At 39.6% G+C, this 21,357-nt stretch overlaps 1 protein-coding gene across 1 annotated transcript in view; it reads left to right on the forward strand.

The window, feature by feature from the left end:
* Positions 1-203: 203 nt before the first annotated feature.
* The window catches only part of abat (4-aminobutyrate aminotransferase), a 123,044-nt gene continuing 101,890 nt past the window's right edge, over positions 204-21,357 (forward strand). The window contains exons 1-2 of the mRNA XM_084677563.1: positions 204-286; positions 1,186-1,244. The gene's annotated coding sequence lies outside the window, so the exon portion shown is untranslated. The remainder of the gene's footprint in view (positions 287-1,185; positions 1,245-21,357) is intronic.

Consider the following 21,357-nt stretch of genomic DNA (forward strand, 5'->3'; position numbering starts at 1 on the left):
AACCCCTCTTACACTATGAATTTTGGAATGTGAGATGACAATCCTAAAAGGAAACTTACTGGAATACTACCACACTTCCCTGTTTGGTCAGCAGGGGGCGCCAGCTATGCATAACCAGAGAGGTACCGGACAAGACTGTCTCCTTCCTTTACAGCTACACTGCTTAGTTACAAAATCTCTCTCACATTGTCAATGTTACCGTCCGGCTCTGCATGCATTTAAGTGTTTGCTTGGCAGTCGACCGAAAACAGAATTGGTGATAAAATATTTTTCAAACAAGCACAAGGTAAATTGGGTAGTGGAAATTATTCATGTTTTATTTTGTAAATTAATTTAAAATGTAGCTAATTCGTACATGCTTGGGCGTATCTAAATAGTCGTCGAGAACATCAGTAGGAATGTGTAGCCCAGGCTATGCGTTGTGCAGTTAGGTTGGTGATGTAATAAGAGTACAGAATGCCATATAGAAAGCAATGCAGATAGCAGGAGCTAACTGGGTGGAACTGATTTTGTTCTAATCCAGAACACTTGATTCACATATTGGCGGTGTGGAACAATGTGTCAGCGGTAGCCGATTTAAAGGGGTTGGCGTAATGTTATGTAGCTAGCGCTCGTGCATGAGCACGGGATCCCTTTGCCTATACCATATTGTCCATATAGCATGTAAGCATACGAGTTTGGTCTTATACATTACATTTAGAAATCATACAATTGTTATTATATAAGACAAATAATAATAAGCCAAAAAGCTTCTACTGTGTTTTTTCCAGTTTGACCATGTCAATTTGTTTTTGACAGTTTACATTCTTCTGTTTTGCCTGTTGGCTGATATCATGAAATATGTGTAGGCCTACATCTCAGGAATAGACTGGTGCCGTTTCCACATTGAGCTGTTGATGCTGCCTGAATTTAATGAAGTCCCACTACCTTTACATGTAGGCCTATTGCTGTCTTGAATCCTTTTTTCAATTATTTGTAGGGGGCTGTGCTGAACTGATAAGCAGCGCAGACATTGGCCGTCGTTAGTTCCCCGTCATTACTTCTCCTTCCCTCATTGGACGAGAGAAAGTTGGCCACATCCCTCCTTACATGAAAGGGCTATAGTCCAAATATCGATCTATGATTTAACGCACCAGGAGCACTCATCCAGCGATTTTTGAAAATAGTTTAGCGTTTGTCTTTCAGACACCGTTTGTACCCAGCAAACAGGAGACTCCAGTGGTAGCCTACCGGTGGACACCTCGGTAAGTCAAGCATACAAATTGTAGCGCTATCTATGATTCACTACATAGCCAACTTCAGATCAACTACAGACACAGCAACATCAAACCATGTTCCCACTATAAACACTTTACCTGAGGGCTCCTACATGTTTTTAAACGGTAACTTAAACATTTTTTGAATGTAAAATTGCCTTTAATTAAAGATGTCTGCTTCATCGACGATGCGCCACATTAGTCAATTGACGTGTGTTGTCACTTCTGCAATATGGCGAATGGTGGTTTAATATGAATACTTAAACACGATTCTTTGGCATAGGTTTTCACGTCTTAATGTATTTGCTGATATATTTGACAAGGCATATCTAGTCGGAACTGTAATTTTTACCCAAGACATTCTATGCAGTCAATGGTTGTTGGGCGATATCTCTGCGCTATTTGGTATCTGCCAGCCGAGTTAACTTGTCTACCTTCTTTAGATACATTTTTTGTTGCGAGTATGCTGGCTTGATGCCATGCCATACATCAACTGCAAATGCAAAGTTTAAATATATTTGTTGTTGACACTCGGGAAAACGTATAGGGACAGGCGGAGAAGGCGAAAACGGACATGCGTTGTGTAACGTAGCTACTGCAAAAACGTATAGGCCTACCGGTGTAGCCCAAAACATGGAGTTCCAGTGAAGTTTATAACCTGTTTGAGAGGGGAAGGGGGACCAGATATAAAACACTATTCAACCCCTACGTTCAATCAATGAGGTTTGGTTGATGCACAAAGCCATCAGGGCTTCTTACTGTGTTTTTAAAAGGTTGTGTTGGAACCAAGAACCTTCTTAAGATCCTTAACTCAAACGTATGCAGGTCACGTTACTGAACCCCTTGATATCAGAAATGATGAGTTTGTGTGATGGTGATTAACTAACCCTAAGGAGACCAAGTGAGATTTGTTTTCTTTTGTGGGGACAACCACAATTTTCATGCAAAGTACCCCCCCCCCCCCCCCCCTCTGTTGAAAGTCCCTTGGAAGTATACAAATATATAATGTACAACATAGAATACCCTACAGCTCATAATGAAAGACATTAGTCAACATTTCCAAACGTGTTCACAGAATGAAATTCAAATGGAATAGATGTTCATCTCATCCTTGGACCTATCACTGCATTGCAAATAAATTGAAATTGAGCAAAAAGCAAGGTTGGTGATTATGCCTGCTCTCGCTCATTCTGTCTTTCTCTACACTTTTTGCATTCTGTCTCTTCTCTGGCTGTCATGGTTTCTTCCCTCCCTCTTTCCCCTCACAGCCTCACAAAAGCTCTGTTGTGAAATGGCTCCAGAGAGGCAGTGTGTTGGTGTTCATGGCTCCCACCCCATCCCCCTACCATAGGCCTGATTACACAATACTGGCCTTGCTACTGTGGAAGAATACTCAACTCTTACTGTGAGGTCCACCATAGAACTAAGTGAGAGTTCTTGTTGTTCCTCATGCTCCCCACTGCAAATTGGATTTCACGCCTGCCTGCCTGCACTGCCATTGCTCAGGTGTTTTGTCCACATTCAAGATTTGGAATCATCACCTATCTTCAGTTGCGCAAGTCAAGGGGTATGCCCCTGGGGGAAGCTGTGTGTGAGTCTTGTCACAAGGGGCAGTGAAAGTGGTGTGAACTGGTTTAAGATGCAAGGTTCTCAAATGAAAGAAGGGGGTATCCTTCCTTAATCTGGCTTGTGTATCACAATGGTCTTGCTGTCTGACAAAAATCAAACTATCACCAGTGTTTCCCCTAGGATTTTTTTTAGCAGTGGGGGCAGGTCTTTCCGACCCCCCCCCCCCCCCCACTCGGCCGAAATAAAGTTCTAACCCTATATTTTGGAGTAGGTTAATGTAATAGTCTAACAAATGTAATATTGCATATATTTTTGTCCTATTTTCCGTAAAGCAATACAGTTAGGCTACTTAAAGTATGTTCTAAATGGCAGAAATGTGCTGCCAATTAATAATTAACGCAACACCTTATTGTAAATGGTCAGTAGCCTAGCCTATCGAGGTACTTGAAAGCTTGTACACTGTCGGTTTCATTTGATCTTGATAGGCAAAGCATTCTGTAGCAAATAATAACAATATACCCACTATTAATTAAAACTACTTCAGCATAATAATGCACCTAAAATACAAACGTGAGCAAGGGCAGCAATCGTTATCGAATCAACAGGCATGCAATTATGCTAGCAGGGGAAGAATACAAACAACGAAAATCACCAGTTAACTTAAATTTGCAATAACTGTAGACTAATACAATAACAGGCTTTAATAAACTGAAAACATAAGTTAAACGACTTACAGTTCTCAAAGATGCACATACGCAATCTCAACTGCGCTGTGAAGCGTGTGTCCTTGCTATTCTCCGACATGCACTCTAACAATCACTGCTGATAGACGGCCTAAAATCTTGTACAGCCCTATTTCTGATACCGTGGCGACAGAAATTTAGCAGTGGCGGGCCGCCACGACAAAATCAACATAGCAGTGTTTCCCCTATCACAATACTATTATTGTTATTTTAATAAATACTGAATGCAATGGTTTTAGCTCCTTAATCTGGTTAAATGTAACTTAATATACATTTTTACGAGTTTTACATATTTATTTGTGTGACAAGATTCACTCAGATCTGCTGGATGGATACTACATATCCATTGAAATGAATGTGCAACCACTTGAACAATTCACATGAACGTAATTTGATTTCTTTCAATTTATCTGAAAAGCAGAAAGTGTCTGCTGTGTGAGGGTAGGTAATTATGTGTGGGGAAAGGACAGTTTATGAAAGCTGTGTCCATCATTGTGAATGTTTATCATTCACTGTCTTAGAGTTGAAGGTACATAGAAAGGGGGGGGCTGTTGTTTGGACAAACCTGCCCCCACTGCAAAAAAAAATCCTAAAGGAAACACTGAGTTATACAATACATTAGAACAGACAAAAAGTTATGTCACAATTATTTCCCATAAACTGGGAACACGTAAAGGTTGGAATGGAAGAGAGAACAGGACAAAGGCAGGTATCGCTCTCGCAAAAATTAAAAACGACATAGTAAAGGCAGCAGGTGTGTGTTGCTTAGGCGGACGCCTTAACTGAAAAGTGCTGTGGGAAACCCCGGACAAGCCTAATACGAGTTTATCAGTGACAGGCGACACACAGAGGGCCTTCAGTTTCACAACCCAACACCATCTCCCATTACGACACATGTACACTTCATGTAAAGTGGCAAATTCAGATTACACAAACCATAAAAGCTTTAGGGACATTTTACATGAACTCTTGTCAGAACTCCATTCATGAACTGAGCAGCTGCATTGTCAGCATTGTGTTAAGATGCCAAGGTTGGATCTGTGTTTGGACACTGTCCATCTTTTCCTTTCTGCCCTATATTGCTGATTTCCAATTATTCAATTGGTGACAGCATTTACACCTCTACTCAACTGTCCATTCATATACAGTGAAGAAAAAAATGTGATCCCCTGCTGATTTTGTACATTTGCCTTTAAGTGTGCTCCTAATCTTAGCTCCATACCTGTATAATAGACACCTAGGAGTCAGTAGGTCTGGGCGGTATGACGGTATATACCGTGCAACGGTACAAATGTGTCTACCGGGAGAGATTTGGCTATACCGTGTCAACCGCGGTATACTTTTCAGTGTTTCCCACACATGGAATAATTTGTGGCGGTGCGTCACAGAATCAACACCGGCCGCCACATTGCGTTTCGTCTTTAACACTATTTAGGTTAAACACGCAGCAAATTCTTTCAGCTGCATATCCTTTCCCTGCTCTCCCTCCGTCTCTCTGTCACTTGCGCGTCTTTCCCAGATACAGTCACAAAGCCAGCAAACGTTAGCAACAATGCATACATACACCGTTCTAGTAAGACAGACATCTTTAACAGCGAGCATTCAGCATTAGTGCCGTAGCTAAAGACCTAGGAAAGTTCAGGCTACTTTTCGCTAGGTTCCTATGAACATGTATTAAGCAATGTTTCCCCTTTTGTTCTTTTGGTGAGAAGTCTCAGGAGCTAGCTACTTACCCGGCATCATGGAGCCGACCAGTTAAATTGTTATTTAACCCCCCCCGTTTGAAGGCATTACGGCGGATGGCATGACTGCACCAATCGGAACTCTCGTACTCTTAACTTTGAGTCTTTTGTTTTTAACTCAAGTGTTGTCTCATGTGAGGCAGTTGTTTTTGTTTGTAATAAATAATCAAGTGTGATGATGAAGTACGGTATGGTTATTTTGTACCATTTCTTAATTGAATTTACTATATCAATTACTATACCGTGACATATACTGTAACCGTGATATAAAATTACTCATACCGTGATAGGAGATTTTGGACATATCGCCCACCCTTAGGAGCCAGTAATCCTTCTGATGGAGAGGGGGTCAAATATTTATTTCACTCATTAAAATGCAAATCAATTCGTAACAATGTTGACATGTGTTTTTCTGGATTTTGTTTTTGTTATTCTCTGTTTCACTGTTCAAATAAACCTACCATTAAAATTATAGACTGATCATTTGTTTGTCAGTGGGCAAATGTAAAAAATCAGCAGGGGATCAAAAAAAAATTCCCTCACTGTGAGATCATTGATTTCTCTGTAGCTGGTGGGTGAAGAGGGACTAATTTCAATCTCTAATTTCGTATTCCATTTAGTTTTCTTCCCAATAGCCAGGATGTCAGTGCCTGTCACAGAAAGTGTTATCTATGGGTAGGCTATTAAATACTTTATTACAACACCACAACAACGCTGCCAGTTGCTACCTAGTATGGAAATTGTCCTGCCAACATTCTGTATTTGACACTGCTGTCAGGCCCAGCAATATGTTTACAATGATACTGCGCTTTTTCTTCCACTGGTCACCTTGGCAACTGCCGGCATATATTTATGTTGCTTCAAAAGCCTGATCCCTATGTATCCCCGAACACCGAAAAGTGTGTGTGTTTGGTGCTAACCTTTTACTTATTTGTAGAAAATGCTTATACTTTACGGATTGGCACCAAGCAAAATTAAACATACACATTAAATTTAAAGTAAATTTAGCAAAACTGATGTTTTATACATCAAAATGTTCAGTAGGCACAGTGTAATCACAGAAAGATAAAAAGAAGAAGCACACTGGCCCAAGTTGGCTGAAATGACTCAAAATGCTACCCCGTCCCCCTTAATTCAGAATAATGCCAAACATTTGACAATTCTACAATAGATTAATTGCAGCTCAAAATCTACCTAAAATACAACACGGCACATCTTTACTCATCAGTATTATCCCTACTCATCAGTATCATCCCTACGCATCAGTATCATCCCTACGCATCAGTATCATCCCTACACATCAGAATCATCTTTACTCATCAGAATCATCCCTACATCAGAATCATCTTTACTCATCAGAATCATCTTTACCCATCAGTATCATCCCTACTCATCAGAATCATCCCTACTCATCAGTATTATCCCTACTCATCAGTATCATCAGAATCATCCCTAATCATCAGTATCATCCTTAATCATCAGTATCATCCTTAATCATCAGTATCATCCTTAATCATCAGTATCATCCTTAATCATCAGCATCATCCCTAATCTTCAGCATCATCCCTTATCATCAGCATCATCCCTAATCATCAGCATCATCCCTAATCATCAGTATCATGGATGTATATGGATTTAACTGTGTATATTTCTTTTGAAAATTATTTTCCAATGTTATTTTTCAAAGTCTATGCAGTAGCCAGGCAGTGATGCGTTGCAATCGCTATCGGTTAAAATCCGTCTGATGGCATAATGCGCTGTGAGTGGGGGGGGGGGGGGGTGACGACATCTTGCCTTAGCAAATAATTGATTAATTGTTCAATAACGTAATTAATAATCGAACATAAAACCCCTGTTAAGTCCCATCCCTAATCAGTATCATCTCTAATCATCAGTATCATCCCATGTAGCCCTTTCCTTCTGTTCTGTTCTGATAGTGCAACCAGTAGCTGAAAGTGGCAGTGTGTAAAGTAGTGAGAAGTGTATCCGTGTCCATATCAATGTTAATATCCAAGTTAATATGCAATATTTCTACATGTGTCTTTCGTTTTTATCGAGGATAGCCTACCCAATGTGTTTAATTTAGTCCAATGTAGCCTACTTTTTATTTCACATAATAATAGGCTAATCGCTTTTCCGCCAAATTTAGAGCCTACGTCTGAAGACGCAGCGTTTTTTCAAGTTCATTGTCTTTTCGTCATGTTAACAAATTTATCTTTCATTTGTTTTCTTTATTCAACCCTTATTTATTTATCTAATAGCTTAACAGTATTTATTGCCAGAATGTGTGGTGGTTCATGTGTTTACTGTATGCTTTGCGTCACGTCAGGCTAATTACATAACGGAACCACATTAACAAAACTAGATTATCCAGATATTATAAAATAATTTCGGATACTATTTGAATAGTGAAATCAGTTCAAATCTCCATCCCTAATAGGAGGCGGCAGGAGGAGAAGCATGCACCCCTACACATCACTTTACACACTGTCACTTCAACTACTGGTTGCACTATCAGTAACTTTGCACTACTGTATTTCACTGTACTTCGCCATTAGGCTCCTGAATGGACATTGACATGGTCATTGATTCACGTCTTACTAGCTACTTACACACTATCAGTAATATTGCACTATTATACATTACTGTACTTCACTTAGTTTAGAATAGGTTTAAAGGGTTAGCAATATGTTATTGTGTATTTAGTTTGGGTTTAGTATATTGTATATTAATTTCATCGTTTTCGCTAGTTGATTGTGAAAACATCTTGGACTCTTTAAATGTTGTTCCAAAAAGCGGCCACTTTATTGGTCTAGCGGTAAGCATGTGATGATTTCTTCATCTCTCATGATCAAAATATAATTACGCGATGAAAGAACTAGTGCTGACTTTAAACACTAATAAAACATTAACTGCAGGATTCCACATGGAGAACTTTTTTTTCTCTTGCTCAAAACCAATAGGTGTTTTTATCAGAATCAAAGGAATGTAGTGCCCCATATATGGGCACGGGATGAAATGAAAAACGGCTTCACCTTACGGCCATATGCATGTTTGCCATAGGGGTTGTAAAACGGCTTTTGAAAGGGTATCCCTTACACTGTACATAGCCTTATCACTCTACTGTATAAATGTGCAGAATTGTAAACTATAGACTTGCAAATTTAAGTTAACTGGTGATTTTCGTTGTTTGTATTCTTCACCCGCTAGCTGATTCGAAAGTGATTGCTGAACGCCCTTGCTCACATTTTGTATTAGGTGCATTATTATGCTGAAGTAGTTACACTGCATTAAGAGAATGCAAGTAATAGTGAGTTTATTGTTATTATTTGCTACAGAATCCTTAGTGTACATGTCAAGATCAAATTAAGCAGACAGTGTACACATGCTTTAGAGTGGCCTACCTTAATCGATAGGCTAGGCTACTGACCATTTACAATAAGTTGTTACGTCAAATATTAATTGGCAGCATTTATGCTATTTAGAACATACTTTGAGTTGAAGGGGTGTCTCTAAGTAGCCTAACCTTATTGCTTTAGGGGGAATATGTGCAATATTACATAAGCTATTAGACAGTATACTATTACATTAACCTGCTCCGAAATATAGTGAACTTCATTTCTGAATCATTAAGCTTAATTCAGTATTATTATTACTTATTTTTCAGATAAGTTTGTTAAAATATTTCTCTATGATGATGATGATAACCAGCTGCCGAAAAAACAAGCGCTGCAGGTCACAGGCAATCGCGGCGCTTCACAGCCTGTCTGGCCAGTCCAATTTGATCACATGATCACCGAAAGAAAAAAGGCAGCTTTGCAGTGCTTCCCAGCCAGTGTGTCCCAGGCGTAAGGTGCGACTAGGAAATGCCTGTGACACTAGTGTAGGTCAGAGGTCACAATTTTACCAAAGTGTATAATGCCATGCAACTTTGAGGGGCTCATTTACTGTGTCGTCTCAGTTACACTATCAGGGCTTGGAAATACTTTGACTTGCTAAAGTAGGCAAATGGCAAGTAGAACATAACATTTCATAATAATTTCAGTAAATCAAACAGCTGCAAGACCCAGTGAAATGTTATATAGAGCTAGCAAACTAACGTTAGCTAGCATCGGTAACGACATTAGCTAACTCAACTTTGGTAGGCTATCCTCCGTATTTGCAAGCTAGCTAAACTTATACTATCAGTCCCCCCAGGATTTCGCGGGCCTTTTTGTGATAGTTGCGGGCAAAAATTCCTGATTTCGCGGGGGCTTTTCCAAAAAGTTGTGTTGTTTTTTAGTTGTTTGTTGGAATGAAATTGTGGGAGCAAGTGAAAGTTGCGATTAAAAAGTTGCGAATTTCCCCCTTTTTTATTTTAATTCAGTTATTGGTTGAAAATAAGTAATTTATAAATGGCATGTCCCACCTCCTGCCACTACTTGAACTAGTTCAGTTCATAATTCACACATTTTAAAATGAACTGGTTCAGTTCACAGCTCCAAAACATTTTTTTCAATATGTTGCAAGCTATAATTTTTCTAAATTATTTCCACAGCCCATATAGAACAACAGACAGCAATTATTTTATTAGTTTAATGCTGAAACTATGTCTCAGATTTCATCATCATATCCAATTTTTAATCCTTATCCAACCAGGATTTACATTCGCATTGAAGGGAGGACTCCCCTCCCATTGAAATCTCTGTCTGCAATACCGCTCTCGGCACATCGCAACATCGCTAATTTCTGGAGGGTCTGTACTATATCTAAAATAGTTTTGTTAACAAAACTAGGGGTGGGCGAAATGGCCAAAATCTTCTATCACGGCATGAGTAATTTTATATCACGGTTACAGTATATATCACGGTATAGTAATTGTTCTGTAAATTCAATTAAGAAATGGTACAAAATAACCATACTGTACTTCATCATCGCACTCGATTATGATTATTATTACAAACAAAAACAACATCACATGAGACAACACTTGAGTTAAAAACAAAAGACTCCAAAAAGTTACGAGTACAAGTGTTACGATTGCACAGTCATGCCATCCGCGTGGTGACCTACTCACAGGTCAATGCGGATCCGTAATCCCCTCCGACGAAAATCTCAAAATGAGCGAAAGCGATGAGTGAGTTTTACTATCCATATAACTTGGGTTTTGGCGTATCAACCTCGTTGAAGCTCGGTCGATACGTTAAAGCCTCAGTTTCATATTTCCCGGCATGACCTTACTCTTAGTTAGTAAGTAGTTAGCCTTCACTAGTCATCTTAGATCAAGAATGCTAGCAACGCCACCAGTGTTATTTTACAACAATAATTTAACAGCACAAGACATAACTTGAACAACAAACCAAATTGGTTACCTGCAGAATGGGTCCTCAAATATATAATTAATTAGCATCGGCATGAATGTGGTCGGCTTAGACAAAATACACTCCACATCGAAAATTCCGTCAGACCAACGCAAATGTGCTTCAAGGTCAAACGAAAATAGCAAACCAAATAAAAGTTCAACCACAATTCTAAATATCGCAAGAATGCGATTTATATGATGGCTTATATACAATACAACAACCAGACATTTAATTGACACGTGTAATACAAAAGTATAGTATAAGAGTATACCGCAGTTGAAATGGTATAGCCAAATCTCTCCTGGTAGACACATTTCTACCGTTGCACGGTATATACCGCCCAACCCTAGACCGAACTACGGATTTTGCCACTATTATTTTTTCTACAATTTCACTTTCTACCCGGCAGAGGCTGATTTACCAAGTGATCCTTTAAAATGTGTATACTTTACAGTTATATATATATATATATATATATATATATATATATATATATATATATATATATATATATATATATATATATATATATATATATATATATATATATATATATATATATATATATATACATACAGTAGCTGATATTTAACTTCGTACATTTAACCAATACAAATGCTGCTAATGCTTGCTAGGTACACAAGTGATTTTTGTGCATGGACAAGTGAAACGTTAATGTGCTTGTCCTGACCTAAACAAAATCTATCTTGCATGCAGTGTCCTTTTTCTGTGCTTGCGAAGGCTATGCTAATCGTCACGCATCCTCCAATATTGTGATACTATTTAACTCCCTTGATTTCCTGTATTCATTATCCAGTCTTCTGAGATGCTCAACTTGAGTGTCAACTTGAGTATCAGACACCTGCACCTTATACACTGAACAAAATTATAAACACAAAACGTTTTATTTTTGCCCCCATTTTTCATGAGCTGAACTCAAAGATCTCAGACTTATGTACCAGGCATGCAAACTCCTCACCTTTAGGTGTTACTCACCTTTTTTAAACTAAAATGGATAACCTACGGGATTTGTGCAGATCCGATGAGAATTTTCAACACAGCATTTTACCCATGCTTCCCAACTCTACAACTGGCTCTGGAACCAATCGTCACTCCTAATACCTAAACCTCACAACCAGAGGCAGAGTGGGGGGAGGTTTACAGACCCATCTTATATCATCGAGTAGAAACAATTTTAATACAATATAAAAAATTATGTCTATTGGATGTGTGTTAGCTTTACAGTAAGTGATGCTTTTGACTTTTGCTTTTAAAAGTAGTTCAACACAGGTAATCCTGTTTGTTTATGATGTATGTTATACAAAACATTTCTTTATGGTTAAAAGAACATGACATTGTTTACAAGAGCACAGATTCTCCGTAGATCTAGCCTCTTAATTTTGCTCTCAAAGGGCACCAGCTTCATGCGATTAACTTCAAATTTTCTAAATGCTCTAACAGGGGAGCATGCCCCCGGAACCCCCTAGAGGGTCGGTGGTTCGCCGTATCCTTCTCACCTTTTTACCCTGACCTGTTTGCATGCCTGATGTACACAAAAGGCATATTGCTCTCAAATATTGTTCACAAAAATGTTTTCACAAAACTTTTTTCACAAATTGGTGTGTTAGACTGATGCGTTCTGCAGAGAAGGGAGACTGCCGTTTGGAATGGAAGGGAGAAAACAGGACAATGGCGGATATTGCTATAAAAAAATAAACGATTACGTACGAAAGACAGATAGACAGACAGACACAGACCGACACAGACCATTGGTCTGGGGTATTACTTAACTGATGGGGTCGTCTCATGCCTAGTCCCTCCCACTATTAAACATGTAAAGGTTATATTGATCTGCATAAGGACTTTTCCTTTTTTAGGCTTGCAAAACACATTATCTCCTAAATCACCAAGAATGGCAAATGAGGATTGCACAAATGTTTTACAAGCCCTGAAAAATAAATAATTCCAAGTGAATACCTTATTAATAATTTTGCCTAAAATTGCACTCATTCCTGAGGCTAAATGTACCAGCTAAGGTGCTTAGTTACTCCTGTAAACCCAAATTTGGTTAAAGGGGTGATGGACTGGGTTTTTGGGGTATATCACACTGTTTCTTAAGGTCTCCGAATAGGGTATGTAACATTGGTTGGGCTGAAAATGGCCGGGGTGCTGTTTTATGCCCCCGGATAGATCCTCTGAAATGTTCCCGGGAAAAAACACTGGCTTTTCTCCTTTTATGGTATGCTCATTAATATTTTACAACACTGGTTTCAACAGATTGTCGAGATATCATTTGAAATTATAACGTTAGTTGTTTCCACTTCTGTTGTAGAAGCAAACTGGATTGACTTATGTGGGTAGAACGTTACAGCCAAGCAAACTATATTGTGATTCAACTCAGCTTCAGTTAGCTAGCTCTACATATCTTGCAAAAAAATAACCTGACAAAGATCTGGACAAAAATGCATTGTGAAATGTAGATTTACATGTAACACAGGTTATTTATTCGAATTAAACACAGTCTGGAACACGAAAAAACGTGTTAGCCCCTTTGCCAAAACATTCTACCTATGCTCTTGCGTTAGCAAGCTAAACTAGTTTACATGCCTACAGTCTAGACTCTAGGTGTTTTCGCTATCTAGCTGTTCATGCATTCCTTGCAAATCAGCGTTGATAAAAAGCAGATGAGTCTAGCTCACATTGACTCGACGGGCATGGTTGATGTTTGTTACCATAGCTCTAGCGTAGAAGATCCCTGTGCAGTTCGACACTCAATTACACATTTGCTTGAACCATTTCACCAAGGACGGGTTTGAAAACCAGGGACAATGTAAAGCAGGATTTGCTTTGAAGCTGTTGCTGAGAAGAGGTGCGTTCCAACCTTAGTTAATGTCACTGTGTCCAATCCAGACCGGTTTTTAGCTAACATTCTGATAACATGCCACTTCAAATATTGATAAAAATGATTGTATCACGTTTTCAGCTGATTTACTGATTTCATGTTAAGCTTCAACTTCTTACCTTTCGAGCTTAATATTGTAAAAAAAAAAATAGTTAGCTTATCCTTTACTAGAGCCGGTAAAAAGACGCTGGCGCCGGTAAATTAGCCGTGCGCCACCGTCGTCCAAACCCGACCGCACTTATACTCGTAGTAAACACTCGCTGCTGCAGTTTTTCCGGGGATATTAACTTTATCCAGGGTCACCAAACTGACCATAATGCTGTCAATATATACGGGACAATAAGATATCACGCTTCAACATCTCCAAACTATGCGATAAAATCTCAATTTGACTGTTTACCACCACCTGCTGGATGTTTTGTTGAACTCTTCTCATGTCAGAGTAAAAAGCGTTGCCCGAGCGGTCTTTCGGCTTTCTCTCATCAACATAACTTTCCTAAATTATTTAGACATGTAAACGTCCATATATGTTTATGAAATTTGACACGTAGATTGTTTGGTATGCCTAAAATAATATTACTTACACTTTGCTAGCGATTGCAAAAGAAAATGGTGGCAAAAAGACCGGAAACGGAAACCCTGTTCGGGTTTGGACAATAGTAGTTTACAGCGGTCGGGATTGGACACAGTGACGCTATGTTCATCACAAACGCAAGCTGTAGGATGATTTTGTCGGCACAGTTATTAGCAAGGCATATCTTGTATCTAGCACCTGCCTTTCTCCAGTTCTTTCAAATAGATGATCTGGACAGGCGTTGGCAATAGTCTGCTGCTATTCGTTTTCTGGCAATTTTTTCGGAAGCTTCCCTTCTAATACCGAATACAGCTATTCTAGCTGGAGTCATTTGCTGAGTAAGGTATGTTGATGTGTTTTGACACGTATTTAGAATTCTACCTATGCTAGATACAGGAGACGTTAGCATTGCTAATAGGCTAACTGTTAGCGACAAAATCATACTTACAGCTTGTGTTTGTGATGAGCATACGGTTGGAACAGCATCTCTTCAGCAACAGCAGCTTAGCAAATCCGTCTTTTAAATTGTCCAAGGTTTTCATTCAAAACTGTCCTCTGTGAAATGGTTCGAGCAAATGTGTAATTGAGGGTCGAACTGCACAGATCTTCTCATATAGCCTAGACAATTACATGACGGCTCATTGAATGTTTAGTTTCTTAGGAAGTCTCTGAAGGTGTCAGCATTCCCTGTACAGTCTGGAACACTGCATTTATTCCAGTAGTCCATTTTCAATATGCTAGAAAAATTTTCTTATTGTAATTCTGTGGATGTACATAGAGCAGTGGGCAGCAAATTTTGGGGCGTGACAAAGGTACAGACCAGAGCCAAAAAAAGGTGTAGCCCCGTCACAACGGGGAATTTTTCAAGAACTACTGTTTCACAGCTTCATTTTTTAATTGTGAGATTGACATAGGAAAGAGGTGTCAATGGACTTTGAGGTTCACTATGTTTATTTTACCCACAGAACTGTCGTTATTCAACTTTGACAAGTCGGTTCTGCAATCAATCGCCCCTTTAAAGTTAGGCTTACCCTTTCCCATGCCAAAGGATGTGTTGCATAAGGCTAGAGGTAATTAGCATTTTTATAGCTTTCTGTACTATGGTAAATAACACAGCTCATGGTGATGAAAAATATTGTTTAGTAAGCTCTTGTAGTAATGGCCGTATTTGTCACTTTTGTTTAGCCAAAGTGTATTACAGCACTTTTGAATGATTGTATTATTTGTAATCAGGAACAGGGTCTTTCTAGATGAGGATAATAATTCTAAACAATAATTTGCTCCTGAAACATTTCATTGCAAGAGCAGTGTTTCTTGTGTGTGTGTGTATCTGTGACAGACGTGGCCGTGGCCACGCTCCCAGGGATTAAAGTATTCCGGCACCATACCAGATGTGCGGCCATGAGAATTTTTTCCGGGGGAACTTGCATGCGGTTTAATATTTTAGAGTCAATTGATTTCCCCTACTAATCATATGAAAGGAACACAGCTATCCGCGTCACAGCTAGACCTTGTGACGCTCCGTCACAAGGTCTACGGGCCGATGTTCGCCACTTACTGGGCTCAAACACGCCTCCTCTGACTTGCCAAGCGTGACCACTACCAGCCAGTGGCGGCTGGTGCATTTATTTCCAGGGGGGGCTACAAGTATATTTAGGCCAAATCCCAATACTCCCCCTTACCCCTTGCCCTTCCCCTGAGCCTAGTATCTCGCCTTGCTGGGGGCCCCCCCCCCCCAAAAAAAAATGCTATCTCAACACCAGAAAGCAGTATTTGGTGCATTCCTAAATGTATTTACTAATTTGTCAATTGAAGTGATGAAAACGACTTGGTGTATTGTCTTCCCCTGGAATTCGACTGTTTTCTGAATTTATAGACCAATTTTTTGTTTGGAAAACATTCGGGATGCGCGCACAATGTGGCTGCAGAAAACTGGGAAAGGATAGCATTTAAAACAGCAAAAGGACCACACAGATCATACAAATAGTTAGATTTAAAAAGACCAAAAAAGTTGAGGAGGACAGCCTTTAAGAGAGAAAGCGATTCCCCATTGATCTGTCGCATCAACATTTTGATGTGGGTCACGAAAGTCTTGAAATTTGAGTGAGAATGTCACCCGGTACAGACCGCATAGTCGAGCGGCAGCCATATCTTCACGTCATGTCACAGTTCATAATTTTACAGTTTTACAGTCAATACTACATCTAAAAAGTCGAGCAGGGCAGCTTTCAAGAGATAATGGAATTCTGCTTTTAGCCAGCTGGTCCGATTAGTATAAACAAATCACAAAAATAATCTGGCAATCTGAGTGATACTGTGTCCCCGTTACACTGTTTTTGACGTTAGCCTCAGTCAGAATATAGTCGCTCACTGGCAGTGTACACAATATTGTACTTTACTCCATTATAGACCAGAAACGTCAGGGAGGACTGCCTATCGTAGATACGAGCCTGCTGAAAATAGCCAGCATCTCGGATTTCTTTAACCAAGCCTTTTTCATTCATAATTTTCCTGAGGAAGCGACCTCCGTTAGCCAGGCTAGTATTGCCCGATCACTTGGTCAGGCTATATAAAGGTATCGGGGTCAAGTGACTTTTGTGCATTGACAAGTGAAACGTAAATATACTTGTCGAAATGACAAGTGCCTCAAAAAGTTAATGTCAAGCCCTGTAATCCAGTGAACAGAGATATATGATGACCTGATCGACACTCCAAGTGTATTATACAGTACCCGGTAGAAGTTCGTCTTTTGCAACCGACATGCGAAGTTGAGCCAGCTTTACAGTCGTGTTACCTAAGGTGAAAATTGGTCTGGCCAATCAGGTCCAAGCTCCTTCACTTTTGAGTTTTTTTTGAAAATTTATTTTTTCAAAAGGCGTATTTTTAAGCGACTTGACTGAATTGCAAGTTTCCATCATGACGTTAGCTAGCTAGCTAGCTTTATAACGTTAGAGCTATGGTAGCTACAAGTTCTGTTATGAGAGAACACCATGACAACGTAAATAAACAACTTCATAAATGTGTTGAGTGATGTGATTGGATGTGACAGACAAAATGGGCCCTATCATAATGTATTTGATAAGCCCTCTAGTAAATCAGCAGTTTGGGGCGCAGGTGTTCTGTGCCCCGGCGAGGTCCTATCACTTGCATTGAGATAAGCGAACTACGCATGTACAACTTATAACGACAGTCAATGGGGCTCCTTGGGCGCAAGTCAGAAATACATAGCCTGTCAGCTAACTTTAGACAACGTAGATTTTTTTTCTTCCACATTTTTTTGCACATTCAATATTCTTTTAGCTAAATAATATTGACTTTACTCATTAGACATATTTTTCTTTCTTTTTAAGTCTTATTAAATTAAGTTTCAGGTCGGAATGTGATGCAGCAGTGGTGTGGCGGCGCCCTCTATGAGCCGGCTGCTGCTACCAGCTACACCAACAAAAAGCTAGCTCTTCGTTGATGCGGGTGGCCTGTTATATACTTGAGGAGTGAGTTTCACGGATTCACACCCGTTACACGTGCACTTGTCCAGAGTCTTGTAATGGCTAGAGAGCTGAAATTTATGTAACAAGTTATCACTCAACGCATCCATCCCACAACCCTTTTGGTTTTTTTGAGCTCTGCCTTGATCATGTTACATTACTGTTAATGTCCTCAAAAAGTGTGTTATTATATAAACTTTGGATTTATATAAAAATTAACATTAACATGGACTGGACATTAAGTTGACTCATGAAATTCCCCTCTCAAACTACCCATTTGGCTTTAGAGTGATACTATATATAGTATACACACACTGTATTTCAGCATTGCTGTTCGAAGTCCCCTATTCAGGCCCATTTAGCATCAAGAATGATCCTTTTCCCCCATTGTACTGTATGTCCAGTTTAACCCAGTCTCTCGCTCTCCCTCTCGCTCTCTCTCGCTGGCTGACGACGCAGCCTTGTGTAACACTCTCAGAACCAGTTCCATCCAGTTGGGGAGGAGGTGTTGTCTGGGGAAAGTATGTGTGTGTTTCTGGGGGGAAAGGGGTTGGTAGGGGTGTGAGCTGCTCTATTCAAGACGGCTGCTGTCAGGATTTGTTCTCCTTCAGCTCCCAGATTACATAATGGGGTGAGGTGGAGAGAATAACCCCTGAATCTGAGCATTTTATATACAAATTCAAATTCAGAGATTCAATGTCACCTTGTAGGGGTGAGAATCTTTTGGTGCCTCACTATTCAATTCTTGGGTCACGATTTGATTAAAAATCGATTCATGATTTTTAATCAAATTTCAATGCAATATATGCTTACACTTGTTTGCAGTTTGCTGTTCAGTGTTACCTGTTTCTATTTTACTGTGATAGGCAGTTAAGTGTTGAAGAAAAAAATACCAATGCATCTAAACCTTGAAATGTATTGATTTTCTTGCAGATTAGTAAACTCATTGTTAGAAAAAATATGATTTCTGACATTTGTGAATCGATATGAATTGCTAGAAGACTGAATCTCGATTCAAATGCGTATCAATCCCCCCCCTCCCACCCCTATCACCTTGTCCAGTGTCCTTAGATGCCTTTCACTTGCACACACACATCCCATTAATGCCATAGTTCTCATCCTGACATGTGGAAAGTCCTTAGAAGATGAGAAAACCCTGGACCTCACTGTAATTAAACAACTAGTGCATAGTGCCCATGATGCAGCCGGGGATTTAAGATCAGGTCAGTGAAACACACACATACAGATTTCTTGAACTATAAAGAGGGCATAGTGCCTGTGATAAAATTGGTGGGGCACACATACTCCTGGAATTATAGATGGGCCCTTCATTTGTCTACTGTTTCCTACGATCTAAATTGCTTATGTTGATCAAAATGTACTAAATCCCTCACAAGTTCGGAAACATTATTTTGGTCGATTATTCTTCCCCTTCAATAATACCAATTAGTATTGTATTATATATCATTGGAAAGCCTGATTAGTCACCTTTACAACAAGGTACAACTTGTAAGGATTGTGCATTCGTGGAATGAGCAACACAGCTAACCGTGTGGGTAGCTGCCCAATTTTTTGGGCCAAAATCCCCTGCAATATATTTCTGTTGGTATTACGGGGGAGGAGTAGCCTAACCTACAATTTCTATTTCTGGGAAAATTGTAAAAGTTTACTTGCGAGATGCCACATTTAGGCGTAGTGTTGGACCGTGCTTCTATCAACTACCAAATTAACGTGAACACTGATGATTCAGCTCTGCAGCTAGCTAGCTAACCTACTATCAGAACACACACGGCGAGCTAACTGAAAAAGTTAAGAACGCTTTATTGCTTGCGGCTGGCCCACAAGGAGACAAAAACATCACACACCGTGGTGATACAAAGTTTATCTGGTTCTCAAGTCTTCATGTAAGACTATTTAAACATATTGTTGAGAAGTCCTGTACCCTGCATATCTGCTGTCAATGTAATCGATCCCAGTGGTAGAGTGCGCGTGCATGCGTGTGCGTCCCTCGCAGTGGAAACTTGGAGTTCTCAGACCCTAGGCTTGACCATATGATCACTCAACACCGATAAGGTTAAACACATTTATTGCATCTCTAGTAAGATAATGGTCAGAATACATTCAGACATAACGGGAAAACCCTATAGGGCGAAACCCGTTATCACTTATTGGTGGCCAAGCCGCGAAGCCACTTAAGTGTTTCTACCTTTTCTTATTAGGATTCCTCCGTCAGGAGGAAACCTATTGTTATTAGGATTCCTCCGTCAGGAGGAAACCTTTTGTTAGGATTCCTCCGTCAGGAGGAAACCTATTGTTATTGTTAGTATTATTTTTATTATTCTAGTACCATGGAAGTCAATGGCAGCCCCTAGAACCCTTCGATAACTTTTTGAGAAATTTGGCACACTCATTAAGGACAGTTCCTTCTACACCTACACCAATTTTAATGTCTCCCATTAGACCACTTTAGCGCCACCAATGGGTCAAAGTTGGACTTGTGTTTACACACTCAACTTTTGAACCGTATGACTGATGTTCAAAAATGAGGTACCTTTGGATTCCCTGGATCAAGACGAATTCAACGCACCCTATGACGTCAAATTCCGGTTATATAGATTTTCCGCAATTTCCGGTTTTATCAAAAACCTTTTGAAAGCCTACTCCTCCTGAAATTTTTGTCAAATCTTCTTCAAAATGACCAGAGATGATCTTCAGACCAAGCCTCACAAAAGTTATCGATTGGAATTTTGATCCTCACAACCGTTTGTCCGGTACAGCCAATCAAATTTAGCAGAAAAGCAGCCAAACAGGAAGTGAAATCATATCTCAGCAAATCTTTGAGATATCAACACCAAACCTGGTATGATGACTCAGAACCCTCTTCTGAGGATATCTACACAATTTGGTGTCACGTGATCACTGGGCGTGGCCACAGGAAGCAAAAATGTGTTTTGCCCAATAACTATTGATTTGTTTGCCTTTATTGAATGATTCCTTTGTTTCATGATATCTTGGGACATCCCGTGTGTAAATCATAATAATTTGTGAATAGCCGAATTGATGCGGCCGCCATTTTGAATTCATTGAAAAACGTTTTTTTCTCTACTCCTCCTACACATGTTGTCCAATCTTCACTAAATTTAGCAGAGATTATCTTCAGACCAAGCCTCACAAAAGCTAACACATGGTTTTCTGATTTTCGAAATCGTTTTTCCAATACAGGCAATCAAAATGTGCCGTTAGGCAAACAAACCGGAAGTTGGGTTGTATCTCAACAAATCTTTGATGGATTCACACCGAACTTGCTGCGCGTACTCGTTACCCTCTTCTGAGGATGGCTAAAATGTTTTCTGGGTTATTTGACTGCTTGGCCACCTCATTGCTGCTTGCAGCTATATTTGGAATTGGTCAGATTTGGTATCCCATTGGTAATTCTGCAGAATTTATTTTTTCATACAGTTACAATTTGTCAAGAATAAAAAAGTTTCAATGGTCGCAGTGTTTGGAGGAATCCGCCATTACTGCTTGCAGTTATATTTAGGATTCCTCCGTCAGGAGGAAACCTATTGTTATTTAGGATTCCTCCGTAAGGAGGAAACCTATTGTTATTGGTGGTTTTATTATTTGTAATTCTTGTACCATGGGAGTCAATGGCAGCCCCTAGACCCCATCGACAACTTTTTGTGAAATTTGGCACACTCATTAAGGACAGTTTCTTCTATACCTACACCAAGTTTCATGTCT

Source organism: Hypomesus nipponensis, chromosome 17 (assembly GCF_054491055.1).
Source record: "Hypomesus nipponensis isolate SF chromosome 17, ASM5449105v1, whole genome shotgun sequence".
NCBI lineage: Eukaryota > Metazoa > Chordata > Actinopteri > Osmeriformes > Osmeridae > Hypomesus > Hypomesus nipponensis.